Source organism: Marmota monax, unplaced genomic scaffold, assembly GCF_021218885.2.
Source record: "Marmota monax isolate L192 unplaced genomic scaffold, Marmota_monax_Labrador192_F-V1.1 WCK01_AAM20220418_F8-fsc01145, whole genome shotgun sequence".
Classification (NCBI taxonomy): domain Eukaryota; kingdom Metazoa; phylum Chordata; class Mammalia; order Rodentia; family Sciuridae; genus Marmota; species Marmota monax.
In genome coordinates this window covers 6,022-28,525 of record NW_026694495.1, presented here as the reverse complement: position 1 = coordinate 28,525, position 22,504 = coordinate 6,022, and the positions used below count along the sequence as shown (strand labels likewise).

General features: G+C 42.2%; 1 pseudogene; it reads right to left on the bottom strand.

Annotated features, from left to right (window-relative positions):
* Positions 1-13,888: 13,888 nt before the first annotated feature.
* LOC124075924 (tyrosyl-DNA phosphodiesterase 2-like) lies at positions 13,889-18,597 on the bottom strand (annotated as a pseudogene).
* Between the last annotated feature and the right edge of the window lie 3,907 nt (positions 18,598-22,504).

Below are 22,504 nucleotides of genomic sequence, written 5' to 3'. Positions count from 1 at the left end.
ATGGCCCTTATAAGACAAAATACATAAAAAGGAGAGCTGAATGGTCCATAGAGTAGAAATCTGTAAGTTGAATGAAAAGATGATGTGCACATAAGAAGATACAAATAATAAAGTGTGAGTCAAATGGTTTCTAAGGTTGACACACATTTTGTCCACACTACATTCAGCCTAACCAGCAGGACAAAACACCACATCAGTATTATATGAATGTCACATCGTATACTACTTTACACAAGTGCATATATGTTTTAAAAGACAATATGTAGAACTTATCAGAATATAAAAACTTGAACAAGGACACAAAAGGCCCAATTACACACATGTCTTTAGATATGACTCATCATTAGAAAGAAAACAATTTTCCATGAATGTAATCTGTACTATTTTTCATCAAAATTTTAGCATGTGGGCCTGGGGTTTTTCTCAGTGGTATTGTGCTCACCTAGCACATGGGAGGCACTGAGTTCAATCATCAGCACCACATAAAAATAAATAAATAAAATAAAGGTATTATTTATAACTACAACTATGAAAAAAAAATGTTAACAAAGAAATTTTAGCATGCTTCTCTTTTAAAGGAAAGAGACTAAAGAAAAAAATACTTTGGAGGAAAAGTATATATGAAATACCCCCAAAACCTCTGCTTCAGAGAAGAAAGTAAACTAGTAGCATCATTAAGAGACACTGATGTATATTAAAAAACTCTAATACAATAATGAAGAGCAAGGAGTCATAGTATGAACCAAACACAAAGATAAACTCATATACATGTAATTTTTTTGTATTGTTAAGAGCAATTGAATGGTCTAAGCCTAACCATGTCCAAAATAACACTAGAAGTAAGTGGATGATACAATTTAAAGTTAGATATTTGAGCTTGGGTCACAGTTCCCTGAGAGTTTGCATGCAGAATATGTAAGGTAATGCATTCAAATTCATCACAAAAAGCAGATGTTCAGATGAGGTGAAGTTACAAGTTGTTTTAATCAGTCTTTTTCACCACTGTGACTAAATAAATTGACCATAGAAATAGTAGAGGAATAATAGTTTATTTGCAGACTTAGGGTTTCAGAGGTCTTAGTCTATGGACGACTGCTCCATTTCTCAGGGCTCAAGGTGAGGCAGAATATGGCAGAAAGGTGTAGCAGAGGGAAGAAACTTACATGGTGATCATGAAGTAAAGAGAGACTCTGTTTGGGGGGAATATACAAATTTATACTCCAGAGCCAAATCCCCAATTTCCACTTCCTCCAGTGACACAGTATCACTTCAGTTACCACAGTTAATTCATTCAGGGATTAGTTCACTAATGCGTTTAAGGCTATGATCAAATCGTTTCTTCTGCTAACCTTTCTTCATTGTCTCACATGTGAGATTTTGGGGGACACCAACAACTGGACCATAACAGAAATATAGCAGAATATGAGGCTTTTAACCCTCCCTCCCTCTACTGATTCATTGATTGCACATCTACTCATGGTATGGGTCCTTCTTTGACAAAGTCATCAATAAGTTCAGATACATTGGACAATTAAGATTTAGATACTTTGGACAATTGAAAACAATACCTACAGCAAAATGAGTGGAAATTGCTGGGATACACCTAGGCATTTGAGTTGTTGAGTAGAGTGCCACATATGTGAGAAAAATCCCCCCAAAGTCAAGGGTCACCTTAAATAAGAAGAGATTGAGATCATATATAAGCTGACTTTAAAATTTTCTGTGATTTTCTTCTTAATTTACCCAGTGGTTAGAGAAGAAATAATATATAAGTATAAAAACGACAAAGTGGTCATCTTCTACTTGGTGTGTTTTCATTTACTTCACTACCTGAAGTCAGGGCAGTGAAGTTAAATATCAAAGATGTCAATTTGTCCCAAAAAAGAGATTTCCCAGTGGTTTTGCTAACTTCTCTTGTGGGAAGAATTACTTCTCTCTCTATTCAGTTATTAGTACAAAAGGGGCAAATTAAGCAAACTACTGATAGACTCAATAAGATTTGAGCGCTTTCGGAGCCCTGACCTACACTTGTTCACCCGTCATAATTCCAGGCCTACCATTTGTTTTCAGAAGGACTTTCTCCATGTACTGAGCATCTAAAATTAGGGACTTCTGTTCCAGGGAGTGTATCTTAAACTTCTAATTTCTATAAGCAATAGAGACTGAGCTTGTGCAAATATTCATACATTATAAACAGCTGGATTTACATTGTTTGTAACTACTTTCAAAAAATAAAATTTTCAGCAGTAGTGTTAAAATGTGTTAGAAATCACTGATTCCTGTTTCATCACAGAAAATGTTCACAGCACAATCTTCCTCTGGCTACTTGACAGCCTAGAATATAAAACAGTTACATCAGAAATTTAATGTATCAGTCAAATGAAAGATTTCCTACACCCTATGCAGTTTTGTCAGAATGCCTATGGTAAAAATCTGAAAGATAGGGGCTGGGGTTCGGGCTCAGTAGTCAAGTGCTTGCCTAGCACATGGGAGGCACTGTGTTTAACTATCAGAATCACATAAAAATAAATAAATAAAAGTAATTTATCTATGACAAATAAATAAACAGATAAAAAAATATTTAGGAGCAAAAAATAAAAATCTGAAAGATAGTAAGTACTCCAGAGCATATGAGCATGGATATAAAGACTTATTTTTAAAAATGATAGTGAGAATATAAATTGTATAAAGCTATTTTTAAAAATGGTATTAAGGTTCTTCAATATCTTAAAATGAAAATACCATATTGCTGGGAGCCATTAGCCAAGTAGGTATGACAATTTCCTTGCCAGCATACCCCATGTTGCTTAGTGGAAGGACTCGTGGAAATAGGACATTTTGCAGTGACAGTGCATCTAAGGTGACCTTGCTCAAGGACCAGGGTGGATCCGGGTTTAGGGTGTTCCCGGTTTAGGATAATCCGGGTTTAGGGCGTTCCCGGTTTAGGACTATCCGGGTTTAGGGTGGTTCCAGGTTTAAGGTTATTCCTGCTGGGAATAGGGTGTATCCTGCTGCCTGAGTTCCCCTTGAGTTCTCACGGGATTCAGACAGTATTTTTTGGGAGACAGAGCCCAGTGGTGGTGGATTTGGGCAGAGAACGTGGATTTCCCCAGAACATGATTGTAGATGGCTGGTGTGAGTTTGGGAATAAAGAGTTGCTGTTTGAATCTACAAGCTGTGTGGTGGCTCGTGATTTTGTGCCCAGCCAGACTGCGGCACCATATGATTCAGTACTAGTAATTCTGGGTATGTATCTAAAAATATTGGAGTAATTACATCACAGAAAACACTACATTTATATTTTCATTGTAGTATTTTTCACTGAACTTGGTAAAAGAACTAAATTACCTTTAAGGTAAATGGTAGGTTGCACATGGTGCCACATGCCTGTATTCTCATCAGCTTGGGAGGGTGACACAGGAGAATCATGAATTTAGAGCCAGTCTCTGCAACTTATCAGTGAGGCACTAAGCAAATCAATGAGTCTTTTATCTAAATAAAATATAAAAAAGGAGCTTGTGATGTAACTCAGTGGTTGACTAGCTCTGATTTCAACACACAGTACAATAAATAAATGAATAAATAATAGGCACAACATATTGATTCTATACTTTATTTTCCAAGAAGCAACTTACTTGCACCCTTCTGGATTAACTGGACAGGATGTGTCACATTCTTTATCAAACTATTATGTGCAGGAGAAATGCAGTTTCAAAATAATGTTCATAAGGGGAACACACATCACCCTGAAGGAGAGAATTTTGAGACCCTGTTACAGACCAGATTCTGGAACTCATAGAAATAAAGATAATTCCTACTAACCATAAAATCTGCAAGAGTTTATTCTTAAGAATGCAATTAAAAATCATAAACATGAGGCTAATTAAGCTAAAGTTGTCATGGCAGTGGATACTTGAGAGTTTGATGTCATCCTGCTGTCAGTCCAAAGTTAAGAAGTGTATCTGGACAGGACTCTTTGGAATCTTTTTATTTTAGATCTCCAATAAAACTGGAGTGCAAGAGAGCCATGCTCTTCTCTTTACAGAGAGCACACATTCTCTCCCTTCAAAGTGTCACATTTTCCCTCCTTCACATAACTTCTAATAAACTTATCGTATCTGCTTTTCTCTCATGTGTAATGCTCACAAAGAGAAAGCAAAAAATCTTGAAACTGCCATCGAGTTCTTGGAGAAAAATAAGAAATACTGCATCCATTTGAAATATAGCATAAAAATAGTTGATAAGGCAAAAGGAATGCTGGCATTAAAAATGTGAACAGAGCTGAATGCAGGGGTGCCCTCCTGTAAGCCCAGAGTCCTGGAAGACTGAAGCAAGAGGATCGTGCACTCAGTGCCAGCTTCAGCAAGGGAGAAGTGCTAAGCAAATCAGTGAAAGTCTTTCTTTAAATAAAATATAAAGTATTGCTGGGGATTTGGCTCAGGGGTCGAGTGAGCCAATAAGTTGTAGAATGACTTGTTATCCAGTGACAACGAATTGACTCACTATAGACTGGATGCCAAGATTTAACCACAAGTTGCACAGAAGTCATATGGAAAACAGATGATTTATCATAGATAGTGTGGTGAAGATGTTCCCTCCATCTGACAGGGTCACAGCATGGGGGACAATGTGGCAGGGATGCACCATCTGGAAACTGGAACCATGGAGACGGTTATGTGTGTTTTTTATGATACTCATGATATGGATAATAGGGTACACATCAATCAATAATAAAACCATGTGTTGTCTGAAATTGCAGGAAAATTCCCAGAATGAGACTAAGGATACAATTAAGACATGCCTGGAGATGTGTTTTGATATCTCTCAGGATACAAACGATAGTGTTATTCCTCAAGAAATATACCAGGAAACATTGTAAATTAAGGTTCTTGAGAAAAGCTTAACAATTTACACTAAGCCCCCCATTCTAAAGCTACAACCTGTGCAACATACATTCCCCCCACTAACAGACCCCCCTTGGCCTTACACAGGAATTCATGATAAAAATGGGAAACACATAGTTAATATTAATGGCAAATGGGTTGAGGTGAATACCCTGCTCTTTTGTTAAAGATTACAAAGACATAAGAATCATTGCACTTTGATCAAGGATCAAAGAAACTGTTTAAGAAAGCAGTTAAATAGGTCATATGAAAAAAAGGAAATTGTCTTGGAAATTAAAAATAGAATAATATAAAATTAATATACATATATTTTAGAGGCAATTCAGAGTAGTAGGCTTTTAAGTAATAGAATTTCACTATTTTAAGTGTGTTATATTGGGACTTTAGAAGTAAGAAATCTTACCAATAGTCATAGGTAAGCTTTAAAGTTAAAGGTTAATGATACGATTATAGGTATGTTTTAAAGTTAAAAATTAATAGTAGATCAAGTTACCTGTAGTCCAGTTGTGTAGTCTAGTGATTGAGGTGAAAATATAAAAGCTTAATCATGATTGTCAAATGTTATAGGAAAGTATTTTAAACAATATACTCAACATCTTAGGTAATTAATATATGTCTGAAAAGATTGTAACTCTCAGAAATTATATAAATCAAAGAAATTTTGAGCTTTCAAGCTATCCATTGACTACATTAAAAAAAACACCTGTAAAAAGGTATAAAATAAAGGGCCCTCTAGGGGCGGCACACACTTCTGAAGGCCCCTTGTCACTTGCAACTCTAGTTCTGTCTCCTCTTCTTCCGCCTAAGCCACTCATCCTTCAGGACCCCTGGATCTCTGCTAGGGCTTGACCCCAGAAATACAGATTTCATTTATTTTAATTTAAATTTAAAGTTGACTCTCTTGATGGGCTGTATTGAGCTACAGAAAAATATCTATCTCTATCTCTATCTTTATCTATATCTATATCTATGCCTGTAATTTGTGTTCATATTCTCATAGTACCCCATACCAAGGGGGGGGGGGAGAGCATTATCCTCCCATTAGTCTCAAGGCAAAATTGCAAATAATTTTTTTTTATTGCTTATACTCCACAGTCTGGGACACTGACAGATCTAGAGACCTGGCACCGCACATCTTTTTTTCATTTTAAAATTAATACTAGAAACATTAAAATTTATTTGAGCCTCATTTTTTTAGGGGAGTAGGGATATGGCTGCCTCAGGGAATTACTTATGAGTAGAAATCTCAAGATATTTTCTCATAATACCAGAGAACAGAAATATTAAAGAAAATTTTGAAATTGTGAATTTTAAATAAAAATATATACATATGTATTCACAAATTGATTTAACCATATATACATTGATAAATTTAAATGAACTTCTGTCTAGGTGGGTCTGTGTATTGTGAGAAAACACTGCCATGAACGAATTCCATCCTAAGACACTTATTGCAATTCACAACAAATAAAAAAATATATATATTTCAGGACTGTGGAGCATTATTGTAATATCAGTTGAAAATCAATCTCAGGAGATTTAGAGGAGCTGCCCCAGGAATCTATCTATGTTTCTATCCATCCATCAATCCATCCATCAATCTGTATTCATCAGGCTCTGTAGTGAGTATCCATGTTTCTGATCCCAGTGTTATTTATTTATTTATTTATTCATTTTTACTACTTGGGATTTAACTCAGTGTCACATGACCACTGAGTCACATCCTGAGCCATATTTGTATTTTATGTAGAGAGTGTTTCACCAAATTCTTAACCATTGCTGAAGCTGGCTTTGAACTCACAATCCTCCTTCCTCAGCCTCTCCAGTTGCTGGGATTACAGGCATGCACCACTGCACATGGTTGATCCCCAGTCTTTTTTTTAAGAGAGAGAGAGAGAGAGAGAGAGAGAGAGAGAGAGAGAGAGAGAGAGAGAATTTTTTAATATTTATTTTTCAGTTTTTGCGGACACAACATCTTTATTTATGTGGTGCTGAGAATCGAACCCAGCATCCTGCGCATGCCAGGCGAGCACATTACCACTTGAGCCACATCCCTAGCCCCCCCCCAGTCTTTTATCTACAGAAAAAAAGAGCAGCCAAGACCCTGTCTTTCTGACATCAATTGTTTCTGTGTTGGATCCAGTTTAATGTCACTCAAACAGTTGGCCTACTAGGCTCTGTTTGGAGGAACTGCCTGAGCCCTTTCCAATCTGTCTCTTAGGTGAGAACTGTCCAGTCCTCATACAGCCAGTGATGAGGGGTGGGCTTCCACCATCTTCTGTTTCTCCTGTTTCTGGAGCCTGCCATTTTTTGAAACCATTTCTATGCTTCCAGTCCTAGATCAGGAGCCCCAGGTTTCTGCACTGCACAGCAGATGAAAGAAACTATCAAGAAAAATGAAGTAAGCACACTGGAAGCCAGGAAATGGTAAGGGTGTGTTCACATTCTGAGACTGGGTAGTGAGGCTATATGGAGCCAGTGGGACTGGCAATGGTGGGAACTGGAATTGGTGGCCAGGTGCTCCTCAGAGTTCTCTCCAGTGTCTGGTGGCCAGAAGGACTCTCTGTGGCAACTCAGTCTTCAGTTGGCTCTGACTAGTCTATGGAGCTCATATCAGCATTGGAGTCCCCTGGCATTCTTTCTCATCACTGTATGGTGTTTTCAGGGTCTTCCTGAATTCCTACATGGGAATCTCTGTGCCACTTGTGATGTGCCACTAGCCTGGCCTGACCCCAGATTGTGTGGTGAAGACAGAAAGAGTCATCAAGATAGGAGACCTACTCCATTGCCTGTGTTTCTTCAGGAAAGAAGCTGTGATTTTAAGAACCCATGGTTTTGCTCCTCCTGAGTTTTTTTGTTTGTTTGATTTGGGTTTTTTTTTTGTTTGTTTGTTTGTTTTTGTTTTTATACATATGACTGTTTGTTTGTGACCAGTAATTAATCCCAGAAATGTTTATCTACTGACACCCAACCCCAGCCCATTTTTATATTTTTATTTAGAGACAAGGTCACACTGGGTGGCTTAGGGCCCCAGTAAGTTGTAAGGCTGGCTTTGAACTCACCATTCTCATGCCACCTGAATTCTCTATATCTAGGGTGAGCAGTATTTAAAGTCCAGAACAGCTGTCTGATATCCAGAATTCTGGTTTAGCTATTCATAGGTCAGAGAATAAATCTCTAAATTTTCAGCTCTCACTTCACATTCCCAAAGCCAGAGTTCCCTGCTCACCTGGATTGAGGATAAATTGAGTCAATAATAATAATTGAAGTTCTGTCACTTATTTCCCTTCTGCTTCCTATATTGATTATTGTCTCTTTAGCCAATTATGAATAATATCTTCACCTGGTGTCATTGTACAAGTTAAGTTATTCTAATTTTTTTTTAATTTTTATTGTTGGTTGTTCAAAACATTACATAGTTCTTGATATATCATATTTCTCACTTTGATTCAAGTGGGTTATTATTATTATGGTTTACTTCTCCAACACCTCATGAGTGAACTGTCTTTCTTACTCTACATAGTTACCAATTAAAGAGCAAAATTTAAAAATAAATAAATAAATAAATAAATAAATAAATTGAATGGATAGTAAAATGATCAAGCAGATAATGGAGAGCTGCCAACCACACCTGGAGGCTCATGGATAGATATGTTAATGAGCATCGTTAAGGCCTATTTCAAATGTAAAAAAACCTTGAGGCTCACTTGTGGGAATACCTTCAACCAAATCATTTGTCCCAGGGATGAGCCTAGGTGGAAGTTACAGGAAGAAGTATGAGAAACAGAAAAAAACAGATGTAAACCCAGGTGGTAGCCAGGATGCTTTTTTCAATATCTCTTCTAAGTAGATTTTGCCTCATGCTCTTCTCAAAACCATACCTATTTTCCAAAGCTGCCACACCAAAATGGGTGTTTCAGCAATTATGTCCTCTCTCACATCATGGAGTTCTATTTTATCCTGCTTAAATAAATCATATTCTTTTTACTCTTGTTTTCACTGAGTGTCCATAGATTTTATTCTTCAAAATTTGTGAGTCAGGATCCCAGAGAAGACTGGTTATATGGGGAATTAAGTTTCATCTCAAAACTCCAGTTTCAAAATGATTGATTATTTGTTCCCATGTTTAATTTTGAAGGAGTGCCTTATTTGTAGTTTTTATCTCCAAAAACTGGAGGCCAGTTTTAAAAGATTTCGCTTTACCCTTGCGAGTCTTTCACGTAAGAATAAAAAAAGGAAAAATTAGGAAATCAGGTGACATTAAAAAATAATGACTCTCTTCTAAGTAAAATAGTATAGTTAAGGTGTCCCAATTAAAGATTTTTTCCCCTCTATGTGAGACCACTTTATTATAATGACCTGTAGAATCATTCTGAACATTCCAGCAAACATTTATGTGGTGATGTAAAGAAAAATAATAATGGGACTAGACTTGTTGTAAACTACAGGAAAATTTAATCACAAGGGCTAGAGTACACAGGGAATTTGAAGGTCAGAAGCCATGTGAATAACGTGGAGTTAGACCAGGACAAAAGAAAAGAGCAGTGACTCCAATTAAAGTCAAATTAAAGCAAGCTTATTATTTCCACTGGCCGGGCTGCCTCTCCCACCCAAAACCGTGGGAACAAGAGCCTCACAGCTTTCCTGCAGCCCAGCTTTATAGCCCAGAAAGTTCCACGAAGGGGGGTTACAGATAACAGAACTCTGAGGAGCAGAACACAAATGGTAGTTTACATTTTTTGCTGGCCCCGACATCAGAATTTATGAAGGTCATTAGAGCCTCAGAGAGGGTCGTTATCTGGCCAGGGAAGGCCAAGATTTGTGAGGGTCACTAAAGTTTCAGAGAAGGCTGCTATCCTGTCAGCGAGCCAGACATGGGTGAGTTCAAGGCACAGGCAGGCATTCCAAGCAGGTTCAGAATTTGCAGTAATCTATTGTAAAGCTGAAATTAGCTTTTCATGGCTTTGTGGCAAGATGGCTCCCAATTTTGAGAGAAAATCAGGTTGGGAGGGGAACCGGCCAGGGGGTCTCCTTGTTGACAGACTGCCAAGTCCTCTTCCTGGAGGGACCGGGCTTGGGGGCTCCTCTCAATCCAGGCTGCTTGGGTGGCTGGTCACACATCACCTCCCAGGTCCATGGGATATGGTCACACACCTCCAGTGATAGGAGACAGAGGCCCATCTTACAGATGGGGAAACTGAGGCTCAAGAACAGAAAGGAGCCTGGCTGGGTGGCAAATACCTGTCATCCCAGCATTTTGGGAGGCTTAGGGGGGAGGATTGAAAGTTGGAGGCGAGCCTCAGCAACTTATAGAGGCCCTGAGCAACTCAGTGAGACCCTGTCTCTAAATAAAATCCAAAATAGGGCTGGGGATGGGGCTCAGGGGTTAAGCACCCCTGGGTTCCATCCCTGGTACAAAAAATATCTTAAAAAGGTACCTCCATAACCAGAAGCTTCTTTTCTCCAGTGTCATTTCTGTGATGTTCTCCACCATCAAGCGTCACAAGGCCTGACCCTAGAGTCACTTGCTCCAGGGCCTCCCTGTCCTGGAGGCAGCCTCCTGCAGTTGCCCCTCCAAACCTGAGTGAGTTTTCTGGCACCTGATCACACTCTGCCCACCACCGTCATCCTTCCCAAGTAGGGTGTCTTCCACTGTCCCTAGGAGACTGCAATCGAGTTTCCTGGGCAGCACTTTCTCCAGGCACTGCACAGCGGGTGACTTTGCTTTGCTTTGTTTTGGGTGACAGTGTGGGAGTAGCCCCATGTCCCCACTGCAGCCTTGAGTCTCAATTCCTGCAGAATATTCCATCAGGAAGCCACAGGAAAGACAAATGGACTCAGGTAGTCATATTTAATCCTGTTGCAGCCTATTTTTCTTCTCCCTGGGTTTCGACCTTGAGAACAGAACATATCAAATGTTCAATCAAAGAATATTTTTGGAGTCCTGCTAGGAATCAAAAAGAATGCACAGCCTCTGTGGTGGAGGCCCCCACTTGGCTGGAAGGTCAGGACCAAAGTCGGAAGCTATGGGCCCAACTTGGGGCAAAGCTGTGATCATTTAAAATTAGTTGTTTTTCAGCTTTTTCCCCAGCAGCTTCTTGGTCTGCCATCCTCATCTCCTGGGTTTCCCAAGATCACTCCATGCAGGTTGGAGGAGGATCTGGGCAGGTGTCCCCCGGAAACAGCCCATAATTGAAGCCCTGATGAATGGAGTCTCCACCAGGTTGGGCCTGAGGCTTTCTTGCCTTAGAGCTTGATGCCATATTTCTCTTGACCTTGAGGATTTGGGGGAATTGAACCCACAGGCCCTCAACCCCTGACCCCCCATCCCCAGCCCTATTTTTTTATTTTATTTAGAGACACAGTCTCACTACGTGGCTGAGGCCGGCCTCCACCTTGCAATCCTCCTGCCTCAGCCTCACAAGCGGATGGAATGACAGATGGGGGCCACCCTGCCCACCTTTTCTGATTCCAGAAGCCACGGCCTTGCCTGGCCTGAGCCACACCTGCACTGGAAGAAAACTGGCACTGGCGAGGAACAGTTTATACACATACAGGAAATCGAATGGTTGAAAATAGAGATTTCTGCTTCCATTCTCCCCTGGATTATTTGACTTTTTGTTTTGGTTAATTAGGTCTTTTATTTTCTTGTGCTGTGCGATTAGGCTCCTGCCACTTTGAAGTGGCCCTGGTTGGGCGGGTAGGGAGGACTCCAGGAATGGGGGGATCCTCTCTTGGCAGAAGGAAAAACCGCTAGGCTGTGGGGACAATTGACTTTCTCTTCCCAATATCTCTGGTGTTGAGATATCCCTTTTCCAGTCTGGGGCCTCCAGGAAGAGTCAAATTTTTTCCTTTGTCTCTAACCTACTTTCTGAGGATATTGATTTGGTGGCGTGCACAGGTGATACCTAAAGATAAACCTGACTTTTTCTTCTTTTGAAAATTACTTCTTGGAGTTGGTTAGCGTTTCCCCAGCTTGGCCTGTGGAGCCTGCCTTGCCTGGCCTTGGGGACCGCAGATTTGAATTTTTTTTTTTTGGTCCCAGGGATTGAACCCAGGAACCCTTAACCCCTGATCCCAGTCCCCAGCCCTTTTTATTGTTTATTTAGAGACAGGGTCTCGCTGAGTTGCTTAGGGCTTTGCTGAGTTGCTGAGGCTGGCCTCCACCTTTCGATCCTCCTGCCTCAGCCTCCAAAACTGCTGGATTACAGGCGTGTAGCACTGTGCCTGGCTTTGGCCTAGGCATTTGACCTCCTCCATGTGTCCTCCTGGACCAGCCCACTCACACCTATAACTGGTCCCCAGGGCTCCCCAGATGTTGGGATTACACCCTTCACCCCAGTGCCCAGCCCGCTGGCCCCATTTCCCATGGAATTACTCCCCAAGCCCTCAGGGAGCCTGGTCAGCCAGCTCACAGAGGTCACCCATCTGTGGCTAGTTTCTGAACAGGTCACCCTTAGGGACAACCCAGTGTCATCATGACAGTTGTGACTGGTGGCAGGCAGTGGGGACCACAGACAGGTCAAGAGTCCTTTCCTCACAGGGCAGGTGGGGACACTCTTTGGTCACCAGGCGAGGCTCATCTATGAGGTGGTTTGAGATGGTGAACTGGTGGGTGGAGACTCTGCAGGTTTCTTACCTGAGTATTTTAGGACACGATGATTCTTATTATGGAGTTTTTAAAATTTATCATCAAATAACCGTCTCAGTCCAGTTGGGAAGATAACAGAAAAAGGAGAGTTGGGCCTGCTGGGCCCGCCTGGAACCCCAGTGGCCGGCGATGCTTACGCAGTAGGATTGTGATTTCTTTTATTTTTAAAAATTTAATCTCTTTTCTTTGTTTTATATTTGTTCTTTTTTAATTATCCATGACAGCAGCATGCATCCTGCCATGTCACAACTACATGGGGTGTCACATCACACTCCTGTGGCTGGACCTGCTGTGGGGTATCCCTGGTCATGTATTCCTATGTGAACATGGGAAAGTGACTTCTATTCATTCCCCTGTCTCTCCCAGTCCCCTCCCCTTCCCTCCTTCACTCCTCTGCATCTCATCCAGTGAACTTCTATTCTCCCCCCCCCCCATTTTGAGTCATTGTCCCCATATCAGAGAGGACACTCAGCCTTTGGTTTTGGGGACTGGCTTATTTCACTCAGCATGATTGTCTCCAGCTCCATCCATTTACCAGCAAATGCCATCATTTCATCCCTCTTTAAGGCTGTGTAATATTCCACTGTGTATACGGACCACAGTTTCTTTATCCATTTATCAGTTGAAGGGCACCTAGGCTGGCTCCATCGCTTAGCTGTTGTGAATTGAGCTGCTGTGCACATTGATGTGGCTGAGAATCTCGAGTTCAAAGCCAGCCCCAGCAACTTAACGAGATCCTCAGCAACTCAGCGAGACCCTGTCTTTAAATAAAATAGAAAAAGGGCTGTGGTGGGGCTCAGTGCCCAGCACCCTCAGGTCTGATCCCCTGGACCAGAGAAACCAAGAGGACAAAAGTGAAAATGAGGAAGATAGAAATGACCCACAGCGTCATCTCCACAGATCTCAGTGACAAGAGCTGGCATTCTGGTGGCCTCTGCTTCCTATCAGCTGCTCTCTGAGGGCTTTCTACACACTCTGGCTGGATTCCTGTAGCAGTTCTGCGACACAGTCCCCATCTCCTTGGGACAGAAGGCAGGTGGCAGTGGCCAGGGAGGTTGTGAAAGGGCACCTGGCCCATGAGGCAGGTACATAAAGCGCCGATGTACGTGTCACTCAGGGTCACCTGTGTGGGAACCTCTTGGGGTAGAAGTGGCTTCCTGGCCACCACTCTGCATCACTGTCACAACAGAAATAAACAAGGATGTCATGTCCCTCCTGCTCTCCACAGAAGGGGGCTCGTGGCTATACCAGGGCAGCCTGGAGGAGTTTGGATGAGATGACTCCCTGAGAGAGTGACAGGTGGCAGGTCCCCACCCCCAGGGTGCACAAGGCGTCACTCTGGCTGAATCTTCTCACCCTCGCTGTGGTCGTCATCCTGGACACAGGCCACAGGAGGAAGCACAGCACCCCAGGGAGGGGACCCTGTCCCTGTGGAGAACCAGCCAAATCTGGAGCCTCTTCCATTTAGTGAGCACCTACTATGTCCTGGGCTGGCCATGTGCAGGCGTGATTTTCACTGCGTCCCACAGGCACATTCTACCATCCAGTTCTCTGGATGGGGACACCAGCTCCAGGCCTCCCTGCAGGGCCAGAGGAGCTGACCTTGGGTCCACTCCCACGTCAACCCACCAAACCCTAGTGGAGCCAGAGAGGCCGGTGAACGTGTCCTGTCTGAGTGCTTCAGTGCCTATGTGCAGGGATGAGGGGACAGGCCTCTCCCCTGGGCTGTGCCCTTCCTGACCCAGGTGAGCAGGTCTCAGGGAGGAAAGGATGACAAAGCCCTGAGGCCCCGGCAGCCCCCTCCCACCTTGGCTCCAGCTCCCGCCAGACCATTCCAGAAGGTTCCAGAAACAGCTGGAAACAGGACACCCCCCTCTCCCCACCTGCCTTTGTCATTGCCAGAAAAACAATCAGCTCTAGATCTTAAGTGCTCCACGGAGCGCCCAGACACCAGCTGAGACTTGAAGCAGATTTTGTTTGAGTTGCTTTAAACCCACAGATGAGGCCTCCTTCCTGGGCTGGCTTCCGGCTGGAGGGGCCTCCCCAGGCACTGGCTCTGGGTGGGAGCTGGTTCTCGGGCATCCTCTGGGCACGTGGCCAGAGCCTGGGGTCTGGGGTCTGAGGGAATGGCTCTGGCCTGCGTCTGTCTGTCTGTTCTGTGTTGTATCAGCGCTTCCCAAATGGCCACCCGGTGCCAGGCGCCATGTTAATGGAGGGGACAGCCCTCCCCCAACTGAGGGGGTGGTCGTTGGTGATTACTTTTTGGTCCCAGGGACTGAACCCAGGGGTTCTCAACCCCTGAGCCCCGTCCCCAGCCCTTTCTATATTTTATTTAGAGACAGGGTCTCGCTGAGTTGCTTAGGGCCTTGCTAAGTGGCAGAGGCTGGCCTCCACCTTGTGTTCCTCCTGTCTCAGCCTCCCCAGCTGCTGGGATCTCCTGCCTCAGCCTCCCCATCATCCTGGCTTAGTTGATCATTTTTCTATAATTTTGAAAACATGTCTGTTGTAAGGCTTTCTGTGTTAAGCCGGGTTTTAGACATCATCCATAGAGTTCCTAATAAGGAGGGTAAGACTTCTCCCCTCCATCTCCTCCTCCGCTGTGGGGTAGGCATGGCTCCAGCTCTTCAGGACACTCAAGAGCAGGCTTCCCTGTTCTGTGCAGATGAAACCCAGAGGGTTTTAATTGAGATATGTGACTCCTGGAGGCTGGAGACTGCAGACCATCCCCACTCAGGATCAATGGGAGGGCCAGGCCTTGCTCTGAACCAAGGCAGGACCTTGCAGCCGAGTGTCACCGTCACCAGTGTGTATGCTGAGGACACAGGGGAGATGCCATAGTCTTGGTATTGACATGGAGGGACATTTCTTCCACTTTGGAGGAAATGAAGGTTGAGGGGAGTCAAGGCCCAGAGCCTGATGTCACTAGACAGCCCCCTAAAGGACGGGACATCAGGGCCTATTGGGGTGGAGAGGGCCTCATAAATCGTGGTCCCTCACAGGGACGGGCATGGCCGTTCCCTGGGTGGGCCACAAGTGCTCCGCTCCCCAGAAGATTGGGAACAGTTGTCGTGAGCAGGGCCCTGAGTCAGAGCTGGTCCACGGGCCAGCGCTGGGCGCCTCTGGTCCTTCTGTCCCTTCTGAACAAAAGCTCAGAGCTGTCATTTCCCAGGGCCCATGTGTGGCCTCCTGATAACTCTATCAGGCCTCTTCCCATGCACAGGGAGAAGCGGTGACCACAGCAGGCCGACAAGGAACACAGGGGTGGCACATGGCTGCTCCGCATCGCATTCCTGAAAGCTGCATATTTTTTCTTTTTGGTGCTTGGGATTGAATTCAGGGGCCCTCGACCCCTGAGCCCCGTCCCCAGTCCTGTTTTGGGTTTTATTTAGAGACGGGGTCTCCTTGAGTTGCTCAGGGCCTCAATGTTGCTGAGGCTGGCCTCCACCTTGCACTCCTCCTGCCTCAGCCTCCCCATCCATGGCTCCTGGTTGAAGCTTCAGGGTTTGACAGTTTCTCCTCCCTCTGGAGCACAGGCTGTGGCCCCGGGGTGAGCAGAGGCTCACGGGGCTGGAGGTCCTATGTGTGGCCCGGTCTCCAGCGCTCAGGGAGGTAGGGCACAGGGGGAATGCCCACCCACATGGGCCTCCACCTTCCCAGGCCGGGGGACCATGACCGCACATGCACTGTCCTGTCTCCCTGGTGGCTGTCCACCCTGCCACCCATCCCATGTGGCCCAGCGGGTGTCCAGTTCCCAGCACAAGGCCTAGGAGAGGTGGTGAATACAGTGACCATGTCCTGGCTTCTGTCCCCACACCTGGCTGGGCGTGGCTGCCTGCTGGCACAGGCTGGTTCTGTCACAGGGGACATGTGGCCCTAAAAACCTACAGGAGGGTGGGCACTGGGTTCTGTAGCTACCCTGGGTTCTGGGGAGGCCGCTGCATGCCCTTGGTGGGAGGCCGAGGTGCCAGGGTGGGAAGGGGTGGGTCTAGCCTGGCACCAGGCAGAGTGGCTGGGCATGAGGCCCAACGTGTGGTGCTCCTAATCCCAAGGATGCCACCCTTCCTTTGGACGCCAAGTGAGGGGCACCTGGGTGTGTTAGTCCCCCTGGACTCCAGGCCCCGCATGGATCCCAGGCCCTCAGAGTCCAGCCGAAAAGAAGCAGCAGGTCCTGGAGGCCCCTAGTACCTGAGAATGGCTGAGGGCTATTTGCATGCCAAAGGCTCACTGTGATGATTTAATATATTTACAGTCTGTTAATCTATAATCATTTAATAGCACGTTGGTTATATTAAATTATCCAAATAAATCATGTTTTATTATTTAGAAGAATTAAGTATAATATTAATGAAATAGAATAGATTATCTAAATAAACTGAACAATTAGATACTATAAAATCTATTTTTTTTCTGAAACAATTTTCCAGTATATTAATTCATCTATATAAAACTTACCTTTCCACATAGGTAGAAACAATACTTGCAAAAAGTTCAGAAGTCTACTCAAAACATTTAAACTCATATGTGAAAACATTTCACAATATCACATCTAAGTTGCACAGAAGACCCCGTGATCACTAGGAAATCTACCACAGTCCAGTTTCTCCAACCCAAGGAGGTCCAAACTTTGGGTGAAAGGGTAAAGTTTCTAAGCTGCGAAGCCTGAGTTAAAATGTAAAGGATAAGATTAAGATTTGTTTTAAGTTCTGTGAAGTTTTTAAAGTTCTGTTAAGTTGCAATTTCCTGAAGTGAAATTAAGTTCTGTTTTCCTGGAACCTACAATTCATGTAGAAGTTAAAAACAACTCCTGGAAAAGCCACTGAAATGTATGTTGAAATCTCCCCTAACCATCTGGTTGCTCTGTAAAAACAACCCCCTCCCCAGAAACCGTGCAGTCCAGCACGTACACACCTTAGGGCCTAAACCAATCAGTTTAAATATAACCGCCTCCTTAGGAATGACCTATCACTCCAGCCTGCCCTGTTCCAGCCAATGTATGTACTAATCAAGTCTAAAAATTGTTGTTTGACTTTCCCGTGGTGTATGGTGATTTGTTAAAGGAGACTGTGATGTATGTAAAGTCCCCGCCCTCCCCCCAAAAAAGTATACTTAAGCATTGTTCAACCCCGGCTCTGGACTGCTCTCCCTTCTCGAATGGGCACGGAGCCCCAGCATGCTGGAATCTCAATAAACCCCCTCCTGCTTATTGCATAAAGTCAGTCTCTTGGTGGTTTCTTCCTCCGGTGTTAGCTGGGCCCTTACAGGGGAATAATGGGGCCCTCTTCTGCTGCTCCTCTGAAAAATAAACATATCAATTCTATCCAAATGCATACTTTCCATATGTGTTTCAATGATTTTTAATGCCTTTCTTGCTTCAGGTGTTAACATGCGGGGTGAATTTGGATCTGATGGACCTTTTAGGATCCCACACATCCAAGATGTTGTCAGGTAAGCCACCACATTTAGTAACTTCCTGATCCCGTAAGTTTGTACCTCCTGCAAATGTCACCGTGGTGACTCTGGAGCCTCTTGCCTTTTCTTTAATACCATTTGTAACTGACTCATTCATTCCTGGGCATGTCCTCTGGTGCTCTCCAAATGGAAAGTCATAAGGTAAAGGTCATTTTCAGACAAACTCACATGAACAAACAAAATGTTCCTCATTATTTTGGTACTTGGAAAAGGAATAATCTCTTGGCTTTTTAATTTCACTCTTGATTTCTTCAACATTATAGCTGTGAAATATCCCTCTTCATGACCTGTAATAACTTCGTAACTCCTTGCTCTCTTCTTCAGATAGCTGTAATATGGGGGAATAACTTCCTGTAGAAATATTACATCTGGGCTGTACAAAGTTAAGTAGGAACCCACCCCATGAGCCCTCTCCTGCAGACTGTTTAAATCCAACCCATCAATATTCCAGGTAAGGAGAAAGAACATGCTGCCATCTTCTTGCTGAGAACTTTCAGATGGGTGGATTTTTGAACTAGTGGAATCAGTTGTTTCTTCACTGGTTAGGTCAACACAGGCCAGCAGCAGCGACACCTTATTAAAGCCTTATTTATGTTTTATTAAAGCCTTATTTATGTTTTCACCCTTTCTACTTTGTCAGAAACACTGAACAGAGTTTTGTCTTTTCTAATCCTTGTTAGACTACTGATTTAAAGAAAAACATTAAAAAAGCCAACTCTATAGACACATTCAGAGTTTAGTTTTATAATAAAAAACTGTTTGAATGATCAGACCTTTACATTTCTGAAGATGAAATAAACATGTAATCTTTTACCTCATTTTGCTCAATTAAATTGTTCAGAAGATCAAAGTGGTAAAGACAATGTAAAATTCAACATTTTAATACTGATGTTGTAAATTGTGTTGAAAGAGAAGGAAAATGAATTGAAGAGAGTAGAAGCTGTGCTAAAAGAGAGGGAGAGCAACCTTTCTAGCAAAACAAAGCTGTTACAGGAGGTACAAGATGAAAACAAATTGTTTCCATCCCAGATTGAGCAGCTTAAGGAACAAAATTACTAACAGGTATCTTCTTCCCCCCTCATGAAGAATTATTGATGAAATGCACACACTTTTACAGCTAGAGTGTGAAAAACATAAATCTGTCCTTGCAGAAACAGAAGGAATTTTACAGAAGCTTCAGAGAAGTGTGGAGCAAGAAGAAAATAAATGGGAAATTAAGGTTGATGAATCATAAAAGACTATTAAGCAGATGCAGTCAACATTTATGGCTTCAGAGAAAGAGCCGCCCTATTGCCGGACAGTAAAGGTCAAATATACAATGAATACACAGCTTAACATAACCATCATCATCTCAAAGGCTTGCTGGGGTCACCTCTCAACCACTCCCTTCTGGTAATATGCCATGCATCATCCTGACTCCGCTGTGGCCCTCAACAAGAAAGTACTGAGGGATGGTTGCATAAACCTATTTACTATGCCCTTTTTAGCTCTTCAGAAATATTTGCTCCAAGTGTTGCAAGCTTTTATGCAAATGTGCAAGAAACTCTTATGCCTAAAGTAATGCAATAGGGACTCTTCATGTCAGATTCTACCATTGATGAACATGACCTTGATAATAGAGAAGAATTAAATAGGGAAAGGATCTTGGGACTGACAATAGGTGCCTGAATGCTTGTGTTTGGCTAATTGTAACACCTGCCCCACACAATGTCTTCTAAAACACTGTGCAGAGCAAACAACAGTTAGAGGTCTGCCACTTTCCAAGCTCAGATTCATATGATGTGAGTTGATAGAATCTGAGAACCCCTCTGCCTTCAGAGGTGTCTGTGCCCTGAAAATTTATCAGTGTTACAACTTGTTTCTCTCTCTAGTAGACTCTCCTTTTACATGCAAATATTGTCTACTGGGATAACATTTTAAGTTTGAAACAGAAAAGGGGGAATTAATTTATTTGATTTTGTTCTTCCCTGATGAAGAAGGTAAAAAAAAAAATAGCTGGTAACATTTTCTAGAACTGTATATGTTGAAAGAAATCTTCTATTTATTATTAAAGAACTTCCTGCTTCCCCAAAGGATGAGGTACTTTAAAACAAAAGAATAGATATACTGAAATCATTAAATTTAGCACTAAGAAGAATTCATAACCAAAGTCTTTGTCTAGGAAACATTAAACATGAGAATGGACAGTATCTTCAATAGCACTTTTACAAAAAGAGCAGAGGCATTCTTTATATAGGCATTTCATACACTGACCTTCGAGAAGAAGCCAAGGGCATAGTGCCAAATTGAGCTCTGTGAAGACATTTCTGAAGGGGGCAAAAGTATTATAGTCCGAGTATGTTCCATTCTGATGATCTGACTTGATACAACATAAAGCCTAGAGAATCTAGAGAGACAGATGGGTAGTATGTATAGAGGCTGCCAATTCCTCTGGAATTTTTATCAACTTAGTCATTGAATATAGCAAAATTGAGACTTCTGGTGAGTATTAAAATATTATTATTATTGTTTTGATGTTGCACATTGTTAGAAACCCCTATATTTGTAATAATAGCAAAATCAACAATGAAAATAATAATAGCTAATATTAATGACTTTCAGGCCAGGTGCTAATTTGCATGAATTATTGAAGGCTTCCAACAATCACATGAAATAGGTATTTTTCACATAGCAACCATTTTGCAAAAGATGATGAAACTAATAGAAATTGAGCAAATTGCACACGTTCACATGGATATTAGCTACAAAGCTGACATTTAAATTCAAACAACTTTCCTCCAGATCCAATAGCAATACTCTCTACGAGCTTATGTTATATTAAATTATAGGTGGGAAAGTTGTCTCTGCAATTAACTAAAATGATTTAGCTTGTATTCTTATATGACCAAACATTTGCTTCATGTCTTCACAGAAGTATACTTGGAGCTATAAATAACAAAACTCAGCTTGGATTTATCATAATTTATCAACTACATAACTGAATTCCTAGTGCTCTTTATTATAAGTTATGGTAAATATGATATTGCCTCAGATGATTTTGATAAGGGAAATATTACTATCACCTCTTTAGACTATAAAAGAACCTAATTTTAAATATTGAAGCCAGTTTGTTTTGAGAACTGAAATGAGCTCTTTATTATAAGTTATGGTAAATATGATATTGGCTCAGATGATTTTGATAAGGGAAATATTACTATCACCTCTTTAGACTATAAGAGAACCTAATTTTAAATATTGAAGCCAGTTTGTTTTGAGAACTGAAATGAGCACAGAAACCCAATTAGTATCTGCTATACTTTTTCAATAGTTTTGCTGAATAACTAATTTTTTTTCCTATCTACAGCAGCTATTGAGAGTATCCTCACATTGATGTAGTTTAAAAGATGGCCTTAGAAACATTGTTTCCTGTTTACCTTCTTTGATATTTCCTGAGAAAAACTTCACAACAGTTTCTGAATTTGAGTTTATTTTAAGAACAAATGACCAAGAATAAAACAAAAATCCTAAAACTTTTAGATCACAAAGCAAACAATGCTGGTTTGAAATATATATGTATAATTTAACATATGAAGTTGAACTTTTTGTTGTCATATAATTATATTTTTAAGTTGATATACAAATACATACCTCCCATAAAATTTGTAAGAATGAAAAACTATTAATCTCCTCATCAGAAGTTCAAGTCCAGGCCACAGATATGAGGATACAAGGTAGAACAATGCCTGCATGTGGGAGAAGGCACCCTGGATGAGTTAGAGCACAGGTGATGGTGAAGTACTAGCCTGACTGTGCATCCACATAGGCATATTCATTTGTAAAAAAAATAAATAAATAAATAAATAATAATAAACTGCTTATTTAAGGTTTGTGTACTTATATTGCAATTAAAATGATGCATCCTGTGTGTGTTGTTAGACCACGACGCAAGAAAAGACCACTGACTCCAATTAAAATCAAATTAAAGCAAGCTTATTATTTCGACTGGCAGGGCTGCCTTGCCCATCAAAATCGTGGGAGCCAAGGACAGCGGCGAGGCTTCTCTGTGGCCCAGTTTTATAGCCAAAAAAAAAAAATTACACAAGGGGGGGGGGTTACAGATAACAACACTCTGAGGAGCCTAACACAAGTTTACATTTTTGCTTGCCCAGGCATCAGAATTTATGGAGATCTTAGAGACTCAGAGAGGGTCGTTTTCTGGCCAGGGAAGGCCAGAATTTATGAGGCATCACTAAGGTTTAGGAAAGGGTTGTTATATGGTCAGGGAAAACCGGACATGGGTGAGTTCAGGGCATGGGCAGTCATTCCAATCAGCTACAACATCAACTAATGGCCAGGCCATACAGACATCCTGATATTTTTACAGAAAACAGAAATGAATCCTTCATAACTTGTGACAGCTGGCTTCTGATCTAATGAGAGAACTAGGCTAGGTATATCAGTGTGTGTGTGTGTGTGTGTGTGTGTGTGTGTGTGTAAAGTA